This window comes from Triturus cristatus, chromosome 10 (assembly GCF_964204655.1).
Source record: "Triturus cristatus chromosome 10, aTriCri1.1, whole genome shotgun sequence".
NCBI lineage: Eukaryota > Metazoa > Chordata > Amphibia > Caudata > Salamandridae > Triturus > Triturus cristatus.
The window spans coordinates 423,537,697-423,552,141 of NC_140593.1; the positions used below are offsets into that span (position 1 = coordinate 423,537,697).

General features: G+C 50.5%; 1 pseudogene; it reads left to right on the forward strand.

The window, feature by feature from the left end:
* The first annotated feature begins 362 nt into the window (after positions 1-362).
* The window catches only part of LOC146789558 (mitochondrial import inner membrane translocase subunit Tim29 pseudogene), a 117,788-nt pseudogene continuing 103,705 nt past the window's right edge, over positions 363-14,445 (forward strand).

A 14,445-nucleotide genomic window follows, 5' to 3' on the forward strand; every position in this document is an offset into this window, starting at 1 on the left:
TGGGTGCATTTCGGAGTGGCCTGGAAGCAGCTGCGGTCTCGGCCGGTGTTGAGTGCGTGGAGGGTGCTGGCATCGTATCGGAGTCTGGCGTCGTGTCATTCGCGGGGGCCAGGGGTTCTGGCGCTGGGCACGGTCCAGGTGCAGACAGGCACAGACGGGCTTGCCTCTGGTGCGCCTCCGGCGCGCCAGTGGCGCGGCCGTGCAGTGGCCACCATAAGTAGGGAGGTGGGAGGGAGGAGCGGCTGGGAGGAGGGTTGGAGGAGCGAATGGGAGCGGGGTCGCAGGGGAGGCAGTGGCGGGAAAGGCGAGTGAACAGAAGGCAAGGGGGCAGGGCAGAAGGGGAGGCAGCGGTGGGAGAAGGGATGGCAAAAAGCGGGTCAGAGGAGAAGGGTAGTGAATGGACAAAACAATACAATAGCAAGGCAGACAATAATGCAAGTACAGTTATACCAAATACAGGTACAGTTATACCACACAGTCAGAGCAGGTACCAGAAGTGAAGACAGCAGCCCAGGGGGGCCTCGAACACACAAGCACTCAGCAGCAGCAGGCACGGGGAGCCGGCGAAGTCAGAGGGAGCTGCGCGGTATGGGGAGCGGCCTGCCAGACCAGGGTCAAATGCATGACTCTGTCTCTGTACACTGGTTACATCTGTAGCACAGAGACATGCACCGGCTTGTAGGTGTGTCTCTGTATACAGTGAAATGGAAAGAAAGGTACGAGGAAAACCTATGAAATAAATTAAAGTGTGGGTGTTACTGTTCACCGTGAGAAATGTTGTGAGACTTAAGGTTCATCTGTAACATATAGAGACATTAGCCTGCAGCGCACTATTTACAAATTACAAGACGTTGTGACACAAGGATGGATATGTAACCCCTTGAAATGTGTACGTTTCCATTTCTGTACAGTGAAACGCTTGAGACAGACGGGTGTACTCAAAACATTTAGAGAAGTGAGTCTAGGTGTCACTTCTGCATACAGTGAAAGGCTTCGAGGCGCAGAATGCATACATAGTATGCACACCTCACGGTGCAAAGAAGAGCGTCTCCGTGTGCACAGCGGGAGCAGGCAGGCAGGGTGCTCGCGAGTGTGTCCCCCTGCACACATGGTGCTGATGCAAGCACGGTGTGGGCAGGGCGAACCCGCCAGGGTAACCTCCAGTGGAAGGGGGAGGGGTGCTGGTGCAAGGGCAGGCCGGGACTGCAGTGTCCTTCATCCCTCCAACCCATTCTCGGCTGCGCCGGGTACCACATGGGCTGAGCTTGGCTAGAGACTAGAGTTGCCTGTCTCCGGAGAAGCAGAGAAGAGTGCGTGGGTCCGGCAGCGGAGGGGAGGGGATGATGCTGCAGCAGGAAGCGTGTGATTGGATGTGGGGGCGGGGAGGGGAGCGCGAGCTGGGAGAGTGTTGAGCAGGCAGTAATGACATGCACCAGCTCTCCATCCCATCGGATGCATGCATGTACCACAGGAGAGACCTGTGACTGGAGGGAAGAGGAGACCGTGGGAGCAGGGACCCCCCGCCGCAGCATCCGGGGTGTCCAACAATGAGGACCCAAGCGAAGGGCATCGAGCAGGGAGGGCAGGTGGCAGGTGATCCCATCCTGCTTTGGAGGAGAGGAAAATGAGGAGAAGAACCCTGCAGAGGGGCACGGCTACTCCTTCTCACATCCCTGCTGGGCTCTTGGGGCCGGGGTCTCCGCTGACCCCCTTAAGCAGCAGCACGCGGTGGATAGATAGCAATAACTGGTTGCGTTTGCAGCTGCAAAGAAGCCCGCACCAAGGCGCTGTAACAACATGTTCCTATCATCCCACTCTGTGGGATTCATTTTATCCACCGCGGGAGGATGAAAGGCTGTTGAACTTTAGGTTGCACAAGGATTTCTTCTGCAGGTGCACTAACCCGCCGCGCTGACCTAAGAGTAACTGTGTGGATTGACTCCCCAGTGATGTTCGATGTCACGACGCTGAGTGAAGACAGTAGGGGGTGAGGGGGAAGTGCCGGTGTTGCCCCCACTGCCGCAACCATGCGCCGCTCCAGCACTGACGAGTCCACATACCACCGCAGTCCGTCCCTGGACAGCAAAGACTGTGGGGGGCAGAGCTTTCCGGCTCTACAGTAGCATGTAGGGAGCCACAGGCAGCTCCTTCTTCAGCTTATACAATACAATAACTAGTGTTCTAGAAGTTACATAATAGGGAGCATGGTAAGGCGTTTTCCGAACATATTTTGGGGTATGCAGTTTATATGAGAAATGTTTACTTTCCCTGCTTTTCATTGAACATGTGTCCGTGATTAGTAAATTGAGTGTCTTCTCAGGAAGTTCTTAATTTAATACTTCCACAGACACCCTAAACTTGCGACTAAGCTGTGAGTAGAGGTATTGCACAAAACGGTGGCATCTTCAGGGCAGGATTCATTCTGGCACGATGCTCCTGTCACAAAAATTAAACCCCAACAGGAAGTACTTATAGTATTTGACCTTCAACTCGGGCACCTGCTTTATTTATATCTGTAAGTCTTATAGATATAAATAAAGCGCCTAAAGAGTTGAGTGGTGTGTGACATTGAGATCCCACTTACCTGCCGTGAGGGGAACGGCTTTGCTAGTGGGGGAATCCTGCTCCCTGCATCTTTCTCCGTCGCCGTGAGGGGAACGGCTGTTCTGAACTCCATTTCCCGGCATCCCCTGACACCGGCGCAGCGCCTGACGTCACCTGAGCGCACCGGAGCCTTACTAAAGCCGCCGGGTACCTCCGCAGCGCGGGACGCGCCTAAAGAGTTGAGTGGTGTGTGACATTGAGATCCCACTTACCTGCCGTGAGGGGAACGGCTTTGTTAGTGGGGGAATCCTGCTCCTTGCATCTTTCTCCATCGCCGTGAGGGGAACGGCTGTTCTGAACTCCATTTCCCGGTATCCCCTGGCACCGGCGCAGCGCCTGACGTCACCTGAGCGCGCCGGAACCTTACTAAAGCCGCCGGGTGCCTCCGCAGCGCGGGACGCTCCTAAAGAGTTGAGTGGTGTGTGACATTGAGATCCCACTTACCTGCCGTGAGGGGAACGGCTTTGCAAGTGGGGGAATCCTGCTCCCTGCATCTTTCTCCGTCGCCGTGAGGGGAACGGCTGTTCTGAACTCCATTTCCCGGCATCCCCTGACACCGGCGCAGCGCCTGACGTCACCTGAGCGCGCCGGAGCCTTACTAAAGCCGCCGGGTGCCTCCGCAGCGCGGGACGCGCCTAAAGAGTTGAGCGGTGTGTGACATTGAGATCCCACTTACCTGCCGTGAGGGGAACGGCTTTGCTAGTGGGGGAATCCTGCTCCCTGCATCTTTCTCCGTCGCCGTGAGGGGAACGGCTGTTCTGAACTCCATTTCCCGGCATCCCCTGACACCGGCGCAGCGCCTGACGTCACCTGAGCTCGCCGGAGCCTTACTAAAGCCGCCGGGTGCCTCCGCAGCGCGGGACGCTCCTAAAGAGTTGAGTGGTGTGTGACATTGAGATCCCACTTACCTGCCGTGAGGGGAACAGCTTTGCTAGTGGGGGAATCCTGCTCCCTGCATCTTTCTCCGTCGCCGTGAGGGGAACGGCTGTTCTGAACTCCATTTCCCGGCATCCCCTGACACCGTCACAGCGCCTGACGTCACCTGAGCGCGCCGGAGCCTTACTAAAGCCACCAGGTGCCTCCGCAGCGCGGGACGCGCCTAAAGAGTTGAGTGGTGTGTGACATTGAGATCTCACTTACCTGCCGTGAGGGGAACGGCTTTGTTAGTGGGGGAACCCTGCTCCCTGCATCTTTCTCCGTCGCCGTGAGGGGAACGGCTGTTCTGAACTCCATTTCCCGGCATCCCCTGACACCGGCGCAGCGCCTGACGTCACCTGAGTGCGCCGGAGCCTTACTAAAGCCGCCGGGTGCCTCCGCAGCGCGGGACGCGCGCGGGCAGCGCCCGGGCCAAGGGCGGGCCCGTCCTTGCCCGTCAGTGGCTGTTAGTGGCTGGGCTGGGCCTACCCTCTTGGTTTCTGGGTTTATTGTTTAGTAAGCGATCGTGCTAGGGACCTATTGTAGTCCTTGGTACTAGTCTGTGGTTTTTTTTTGGTGGGCTGCTTGTTGTGTATTTATCTCCTAACATGAGTAAAAGGAAGGCTGAGGGAAGGATAGCGGGCACACTTGATGATTATCTCACAAGGGTTGAATTAGAAATAACTGATAAAATCTTAGCTGTGGAACGTAGGCTGTCATTGGATCCCTCTACAGCTTTGCCTCGTGCTCTCCCTATAGTTGTTAATGACAACCTATTGGAAACACGCCCGGACCCATGCACATTGGGGGGTTTAGCAAATGCGTCCTCATGCTCTGGTCACATTGACCCACCTCTCCCCTCTAGCCCCCCATCTATTCCAGAAATGGTATGTACTCGTGCGAATAATAGAACAGCAGGTCCTAAAGTCAGAGAACCTCCATGCAAAAAGAGGAAAAGCAGGGTTCAAAACAAACCCCCATCCCCCGAGTTGTCACTGGCCCCTTGGGCGTGCAGTCCCCAACTCCATCCACTGCCCCTTTATGCACAAACAATATGCAATGTTTAGGCCGGCAGAGTCTTGATAGCTTAAGCTCCATATTGAGGGACCAACTAGCGATACTCATTCAACCTGTTCTGGCTAAACTCGATACTGTGGTAACTAGACTTAATCATATTGAAGTTAATTTGACGAAACTTCAGTCTCTAGCTGTAATAACACCTGCACAGAATAATGAGGAAGTGGTTAGCAGAACTAGTGCAAGGACTACTATTGGTCAAAACACTACAGGAACCCACACAAGTAACCCTCTGGTCTCATTAGCACCTAGGGCCCCATCTACTAGACCTCCGTCTGCCTATAATGTAGCAAGAAATTCACTGATCGATCTCCAGCCTACCGAGGAATTGATAAGGCCTGTGTCACTTAACTCAGTGGCATCGGAAGTTTTAAGGAGCCTTCACCTCCCCCCAGAAGCCACCCCCTATACAATCATTTTAGCTAATGTTCCCCAACTGGCGGAGGGGTCTAGTGAGCACTGGTCCAATTTAAAAAACAAAGCTTTGTATTTCCTAGGCAGAAAGTTTGGGGCGACTCAACCATTATTTGATGAATTTAAAATGGTCAGGCGGGTGTCCTGGGTTGGCCATGACCAAAAGGCCCTGAGAGGTGATTGTGTCGTATTAAGCTTTAGGTCCCCCCTATTGGTAGAACGCATCTTGGAGCAGGCAACATACCACGCTTCCTCCCAAGATGAGATTTTGACTCTGCCCTTAGGTTATTTTTATAGGCCTTTAGGGGCAACGACCCATATGCTGCAACGTGCCCCCCATTGTGTCCCTCAACCTGGTTCCCAACCAATTAGGTTAAAAAATCGTTTCGCTGCTCTTTCCACTCTGGAGGACATCGATTGACAGGGGGATAGCTCTGTGATGTCCTGGCCTGTTTCAAATGGGAGCTTATTGTGTGCCTGTCGGGAGTAACCTGCCCTCTTGCAACCCTCGGCACAAGTTATTGAACTTGCTCCATCTGTTACCCCTGTACCTACAAGCTTACTTCCCGTTTGTTCTATCATTGACCCTACTATGGAGACACAGTTAACAAACCCGCCAAAAGTTAGTAACAGCCTATCATTTTCTTCCTGGAACATAGCCGGTCTCCACTCTAAACTGGCCTCACCTGATAGGGTGGAGTTTGTAGACCAGGTTGATATTTGGTGTTTCCAGGAAACATGGGCAGTGGACCCGATTTATCGTGTAGGGTATTTAAACTATTATAAACCAGCTATTAGGGGTATCAGAGGCAGACCGGTGGGTGGTCTGTCAATTTGGGTACGTCAATGCGAGGGTATTGAAGTTAGGGAAGTCCCGACGGACAGTCCCGACATATTGGCCATACATGTTTCTTCTACTAAGGGACTTAATATTTATATATTTAACATCTACCTTAGGGGAGTTCCCGGTGGTAAATGTCCCCCCTCTGCTTTTGTATTGGACCAATTACTCCGTAATACATTTAGTGTTGGTCACAGGGTGGTGGCAGGTGAATTTAATACCTGTTTTGAACCACTGGGGTCCGATGATGGGCATCTTTCCGAGGCTGAGGACTCTGTGTGGGGTATTCCCCAATTAGAATTAAACCCTATTAGCAAATGGACACAAGTAGCACTTTTTCTGAAGGGGCTTTGTTTGGAATTGGGGCTGCGGGCTGCAAATGGAAGAACAACTTCGGATAGGGTAGGAAAGTTAACCTTTGATAATGGCAGAAGTAGGAGCAGAATTGACTACATTCTGGTTAATTGTGAGCTGTGGGCAGATGTCATTGACATGGTGGTGACGGATAGGTTAGAGAGTGATCATAACCCTTTGATGCTGACCTTATCCGATAGTAGTTTTTCAGGATGTTGTAATGATGATGTATGCTCTCTGCAGGCGCAAGCTACCCTGTCGAATGATATGAGAAGGGTCCGTTGGCCTAAGATTGCCCCTGATCCCTCTGCTCGGGCTGCTATTAGGGAATTGGTTAATGTTGCTATGTTTAAGCTGACCAGCTGTGACCCCAAGGAAGAGATCATTAATTCCATTCCGGTCATTCATAGTGAATTATTTACAGCCCTTAAAAACTTCTTCATCAAAAATGTCCCAGCCACTGTTAAATCCACTCGTCGGAGGGAAAATTTGTGGTTTGATGCAGGTTGTAGAGAGTCACGTAAAGCATTAATCCTAGCAATTAAGTTAAGGGACCCGATAAAGATCAGGAGTTGTAGAGCTGCATACAAATCTGCTCAAAGGTCAGCAAAGTTAAACTGGGACGAATCTCGCTGGCGTGAGCTATATGAGGCTTGTGAGGGCAGAAATATGGGCCATTTTTGGCATCTCCTAAAATGGGGTAGGAACCCGCAGGCAATGATACCGGCCAACCATGTTGCACCTGCCCAGTGGGTTAGTTATTTTGAAAATCAGTTTAAGTCCACTGAAACCTCCCTAAATGCCTCGCTGCTTCACAGTGATGCAGGAGTATTAGAGTTCACCGGTAGTGAGGTGATGTTAATTTTGAAATCTCTCCCGAATGGCAAAGCCCCAGGTCCTGACTGTATTCCTGCTGATTTATTTAAACAGGATCAGGATTTATGGGTACCCTATTTAAAAACCTTGGCAAATGCCCTGGCTAGTGGAGCGTCGGTTCCGGATTCTTGGTTTGGGGCAGAGATTTTGCCAATCTATAAGAAGGGCGATCGCTCTGCCCCTGCCAACTATCGCCCGATCAGCCTCATAGATGCGGCCCAAAAAATTACTGCACGGTTGTTGCTGGGCCGTATCACTAGTTGGATATCCGATAATGAAATCTTGACGCCATTTCAGGCAGGATTCCGGACACATGTCGGAACCATAGATCAAGCCTTTAGGTTTACACTATTATACTGGAAGGAAGTCTACCTAGGGGGGGGCATGCTCTTTGCAGCATTTGTGGACGTAAGGTCTGCATTTGATATGGTGCCAAGACATAAACTGTGGAAGGTCCTCCGGGAGATGGGTATGCCGGCCGAATTTTTGCGGCTCTTAGTTAAGCTGCACGCTCACACATATGCCCAGGTTAGATGGGGTAAACCAGGGGAAGTAACTGCGAGATTTGTAGTGTCCAAAGGGGTCAGACAAGGATGCGTTCTGGCCCCTACATTGTTTTCCTTGTTTATTAATGGTGTAACCAGTTATTTCTCTGACTTTCCGACTGATGCACCCTCGTTGGCAGGAATGAAAGTCCCCTTGCTCATGTTCGCAGATGACATGCTCCTTATTTCCAAAACCCGACAGGGGCTCCAACTGGCTCTATCTAGGTTTGAGTTATTCTTCCGCGAACATGAGCTTGAGGTTAATGTGGGTAAGACTAAATTCATGGTCCTCCGTGGTCCACGCCCCGTTAAAGCCAGGGTTGATATGGGTGGTGTAAGGCTGGAACAGACTCCCACATTTACATATTTGGGGGTCACTTTTAGTGACAACCTAAGTTGGAGGCCTCAGACAGAACTGCTTAGTCTTAAGCACTCACAATTAGGTGGTGCCTTATTAAAGGAACATAGGCAATCCTGCACAAAACCTATAGCACCATTGATACAAATCTATGGGTCTAAAATCCTTCCTGCAGTCATGTATGGTGTCGAGTTATGGGGGTTCAGTAATCTGGACTCCTTGAGGGTGGCCCAAAATAACTTTTTGAGGTCATTAACAGGGCTACCCCTATCTACTCCACGTATCCCCCTGCTATTCGATCTGGGTTGCCAACCTATAGAGGATATGGTCCGGTATAGGCATCTGGCGTTTTGGCGACGCCTTTGGACTACCACAGAGCTATCACTTTATGCTAAGACGCTGAGTGAGGTAAAGGACATGGGGGGCTCTCAGGCTCTACCCTCTCTTGAAGCATATTGGGATGTGATAACCAAAAAGCAGGATTGGAAACTATATCACCAATTTAGAATTGGGACCCTTCCACTATGTTCCTTTACTTCAAGTTGGACTTCAAATGGCACTGATAAATGCCCAACCTGTAAAAATTTGGTTGAAACAGTTGATCATTTTTTATTTGTATGTCCAGTATACCATCAACCTAGAAGAGTTTAGTTGCGACCTGTGTGTCGTGAACTTGGTGTCAGATCAGCCCAGGCCGCTAGAAGGATTTTAAAGACAGACACATCTTCTCTTGTGGTTATTGGCTTAGCCAAATATATTAGCTGGGCGTGGCTTTTACGGAATAGATGAAATTTCTCCACTGGTCTTATATATTGTAGCTTAGTATCACCCTTATTATCGTGGAGTATGTTAAAATTAACCTCAAGTCGATGTAAATTGAAATGTTTAATATCTTTTTATCATTGTTTTTTAACTTGTTATTTATTAAATGGTCTTTTTATATATAATGTCAACAATCTTACTCCAATTTTAATTGTCTTGTGAAATAATAATATGTCTTTTAAGATGAAATATTCGAAATAAAGACTTTTTTTGTGACTTGACTATAACTAAAGCAGGTGCCCGAGTTGAAGGTCAAATTCAGTAACGCATTAATCAGCACACAAAAATCTCCGTGATCACGCGAAATTTTGCGTGATCGCGGAGATTTTTTGCTGTTTCGGGATATTTTGCGTAAGGCACTTTCACAAATTCCGCCCACCCTTAGTGTCCACTGTTACGTAGAATTACTGTGCAACTATTGTGGAATAACTGTGGACTTGTTACCACTGACTGGGGTTGGTGTTGTGTCTGTGCATGCCGTGGTGTTTCAGGTCAACATCATTGTGTGGGATGAGTAACATGGCCATGGTGAGTATGTGTTGTGGTACCATAGTGGTGTGTCTCCCTCACATGTGTCACATCACCATGACTCCCCTTACGTTGGTCACATTGTTGCAGTATTTGGCATGCACCGTGTTGTGTAGCAGATCGACATCTCCCTGAACATGACAAGTTGGAATCACAACAGAGGCAATTATGGTGTAGTGGTGAGTTTATTTTGTGCACAGGCTAGTGGGTGCTGTACATTGGTATTGGAATCCAAAGTTCACATTAGAGTTGGAATTGCTGGTAGATGAAATGCCCAGAGTAAAGTCCACAGTCATCTGCTACATTGGCCCAACATGAACCCTCCATGATATGTGGGTGAGTTGTGTGCGATTGTTGCGCACAAAGAACACTGTCCAGAACAGGTTTAGAGGCCCTGGGGGATGTGCTGGGACATCTGCCTCTCACATGTCCTTCTTCGGACGACCCCTCTTCTTCCGAGGGGGGATCCTCAGGTGCAGGCCTCTGCGGAACAGGGGACTCTCTGCCAGTGTCCTCCTACCTCCCTGTGGCGCTGGCAGATGGTGTTGCGACAGATGTTGTGGCTACACAGGGAGGTGTGGACAGGTTTGTGTTGATCTGGCGGAGGCATTGGAGTATGTCCCGATGCACCACAGTAAGGGCATCCCACTTGGCCTCCATGCGGGCATGGTAGGCGACCTGCTCCTGTTGCATGTCCTTGAGGATCCCCACAACCTGGACAAATCCTCCGGTGCTATCCTGGTACGCATCTATGATGCGTGCCAGGTGGGGGTCATCATGCAGTCCAGACCCCTCTGCAAGGCACGCCCTCTGCCTCCCACCTCTCCCAGCACCCTTATCCACACAGGCAGGACCAGCGGCGGGACGCACAGGTGACACTAGGACCCCTTGCTGGTGGTGTTTGCTGTAGCTTCCGGGGGGGTCCTGTGTCCCTGTGCTGTGGGTGTTCATTGGCCTTGGTCTGTCTGTGTTGGCGGGGGTGCCCTGTCGGTGTCCAGATGCTGGAGGCGTGGGTACAGGGGGTGCAGATGTTGATGCTGCTGGTGCTGCATGATGGCTCACACCGGAGGGGCCAGGTTGGAAGTCGTCATCCGAAGTCAGACCAGAGAGCTCAGTGTCCGCCAGAGTCTGGGACTGGGAATCCTCATCATTTGTTGCTGGGTGCCCAGCACCACCTGTGTTTGGAAGAGACACACAATGTGAGTTATGTTTCTACATGCATCGATGGTTCACAAACATGACATTTTCTACTTTTCGAACAGATGCCTGCCTGTACACTGCTTTTTCCCAGCTTGTCACGGACAGAGTTTGATATTGTTGTTGGCCATTTCCCAGCATGGCCTTGTGCTCCCCACAACAGAGCCCAGTGTCAGACATCTTGTCAGTACCTTCCCACTCCCTGTGGCGCAAGTATGGTTCAGTTAGAACTTGCTGGCCCATGTGGGTGGGTGTAGATTGTCTGTGACGGCGACTCCCATCATACTCTTGGCTGCACCCCCTTCCCAGCACGCCCATACTTCCTTCCTCTTGACTCTGCTTCCCAGTGAGGGGGTGTGACAGCAATGGCAAGATGGCTGACTGTGAAGTCCTGGTGTTTGTTGGTGCCCATTTCCCAGCATTGCCTTGTGCTCCCCACAACAGAGCCCAGTGTCAGACATCTTGTCAGTCCCTTCCCACTCCCTGTGGGGCGAGTATGGTTCAGTGTGAGCTTGCTAGGCCATGTGGGTGGGTGTAGATTGTCTGTGACTGCGACTCCCATCATACTCTTGGCTACACCCCCTTCCCAGCATGCACATACTTCCTTCCTCTTGACTCTGCTTCTGTGTGAGGGAGTGTGACAGCAATGGCAAGATGGCTGACTGTGAAATCCTGGTGTTTGTTGGACTACAAGTCCAAAGAGAGCCCCTGTGCCTCACAGAGCAGCACCCAGTACGGGTTATCTTTTGCTGATATTTCAATGAGGTGTGTGTCAATGCATTCTACCCGGTGAGTTGTGTGGAGTTTGTGTTGAGGGGGGTGTGTCTCCACATGCTGATAAGTATGGTCAGGGCTGTCAGTCCTCCTTCCCATCATGAAACGTGCTTCCATTGTAGGGCGTGCAAGTTATCTTTCAGGATGTCAGTCAGTGGTGTCCTGCTTCTGATTTGCACACAACCCTAGCAGGGCCTTGTGCTCCCCACAGCAGGACCCAGTGTCAGCCGTCTTGTCAGTCATTTTCCACTCCCTGTGATGTGGGCATGTTTCAGAGAGTTCTTGATGGGCCAATCAGGAGGGGGAGCATTATCTGTGACTACAGGCCCCACTATTCCTTCCTGTCAGTCAGCTGCACTGTGAGGTAGTGTGTTTGTGGTGGCAAACTGTCTGGCAGTGTCTATTTAGCTTTGTGCCACTGGCTTGCTCTATTTTTTTGTAGGTTGGTGCATGTCATGACACAGTTCCAAGTCACTATGAGATGGCAGGTATTGTGTTTGTCTGACTGGCATACACATCTTGGTATGATTATCTATTGGTTACTGTAGCTTTGCTTGCGGTGCATGGTTTCACTGTCCCCTTGCCACACAATCTTGGGTATGGTGTTTGTGTACTCACCAGGCTCTGGTATGTCTGTTAAGCCATGGATGCTCTCTGGTGGTAGGATGTCCTGCACCCTCTCCTCCCAGGTCCTGAAGTAGACTGGTTCGGCAGGAGGGCCACAGCCGGTGCACAGACTCAGGGCGTGATCTCAATGAGTTTCTTGACCCTCCTGTGCACGTCATACCACCTGTTCTGGATATCGTCCTTTGTGCGCCTTGCTGGTGCTTGAACGTTCACCTTGTCCACAATCCTCGCCCACATCTTTGTTTTCTGTGACATGGGGGTCCTTTGGACCAATGTACCAAACATGTGGCTCTACTCTGATGATCTTGTCTACCAGCACTTCTAACTCACTATCTGTGAACTGTGGATTCTTCTTTGGGGGCACGGTAGTGGGTGGTGGTGGTGAGGGATGTGTGTATGAGGGTGCAAGTGAGGGTGGGTTGGTGTTGGTTTTGCTGGCTGTATGTGTGTGTGCTTTTGGATGAGGTGCTGATGGTGTGTGGGTTGTGTGGTGTGAGTTGTGAGTGTGTCTGTGGTTGTTGTGTAATGGTGTTTGCTGCTGGCTGTGTCTCCTGTTTGCAAGGGATGATGGTAGTGATTGTAGTCCCATTGTTTTTTATTTGATTTTTATTGGCTTTGTCATTGCTTGTTTGCTCCTTTTTTTGTCTTTTTTCCTTTGGGTTTTGTAGGCATGAAGGAGACGTTCATCTGATGGAAACGAACACTGCTGTTGTCTCATGCGGGCTTCTCCGCCTCGTTCACGCTGTCTATCTTCTGTGTTTCATACGCGTCAGTCGCGAAGGTCTCCATTGCTTGTGGGCCCGGTTGACTGTGTGTGTCGGTCGTGCGGCTTGGTCTCCGTGCGAGTCGGTCTGGTTTTACATGCATTGCATCGTACTGCGCAGATCGGATATTGCGGGTACGGGTCGGTCGGGTTCATTCTGTGTTCGTGTCGGTCTGTGAAAATCGCGTCGGTTTTCCCGCCGGATGACTATTTTCCCTACGGCTCGGTCGTACGGCTTGTATTCCGTACATGTCGGTTGTAATTCACTCGTACTGCACGGGTCGTACAGCGCTGGTCCGTGTCGGTCGGTATTCGGTCCGGGTCCGTGTCGGTCGGTTCGTTTTGCGGCCAAAATCGGTATTGGCCCCAAAATGTTCACATTGTTAATAGTCACACCTGCCCAATATATCACCGGTGCTTTGAAACTGAGCATTAAAAATAATATCTGCAAATCATAAAAGTAGAGATTCATAGTTTAAGCAATTCGTCGCCACTCAAAACGACAAGACTTGAAAAATATTGATACTGGATAGAGGCTGCAGTCAGGTGAGGTAATGGATTGGTGGCTGGTCTGAGTCCTCTATCAACAGTATTGATTTCTTCCAGAGGCACAACTAGATCCAAATTTCGGGTGGGGCTAAGAAAAAATTTCAATGGCCGTTGCGTGCCTGATTTCTTCTGCTCACTGCCAAGCAGCACACAAACACTGGAAACCTGCACGTATCCTGCAGAAAGCTCTGCATGATGCCTCAGGCTGTTTCTCGGTCATTTGTTTTTCAAAGGAAAACTGATAATTTCCACTAGGTGGCAGGCGTGACTAGCTAGTGAACGGAAACCATAACTTTACTACAGTTGTCTTTTTCATTACATTTTTCAGCTGTGTATGCACTCTATGGAATTCAAGTTCAGTTTAACAATTCCTCAAATTACAAGCTTTGTTTGTTTCCGCATCACAGCACTTTACCATTATTGCATAGGAGCAACGTCAGGACCAAGGCAGGGGGAGGCGGATGGGGTTTAGAGAGTGGGAAGTGCCTGTTCAAAGGATGGGCCTGCCCTGGGCGGTGCGTGGGTTATCATACAGTAGAGACTCGATTGTGTTTTGCGCACCCCTTGTAAGCCCTGCCCACCCCTCGTTCTTTACAGTGGTTACTCCCAGGGCTCCAAAGGACAATATGGTGGCAGAGTCACTATATTATTTTTTGAAGCTGTACTTATAGTAGATGCTGCTCCCTGTAGCAAAGAAAATACCTGCTTTTGCCGCTTTTAGAAGAACGATATCAGGACCAAGGCAGGGGGAGGAAGAGGGGAGGGGAATGGGGTTAGAGAGTGGGAGGTGCCTCCTAGAGGAGGCTGGGCCTGCCCTGGGTGGGTACATGGCTCATCAAGCAGGCAGGAGGGACGCAATTATAGCCGGGGAGAACTATGTGCCATCAGCCTTAGCCAAGAGTCAGGGCACCGCTTAGCTGTGTGCTCTCAGGAAGTGCCGCTCCCTCCACTTCCTACCATCTCTCCCCAGAGAGCAGGAGTCTGTCTCATGTATCGGAGCACCAGGAGAAGTGGGAGGGGCTGCAATGCCTCTTCCTTCTTATGAAGAAATGTCAATAAGCCCATTCCCCCTTAAAATTGAAACCTAAATCAACTCAATATCATACTCAAAAAAGCCCAACTGATTGTGTACATCGAAAAGTGCAAAAAAGCTAGAGAACACAAACACACAAAGGAGTGGGAGGCAGGGGGGAGGCGGTGA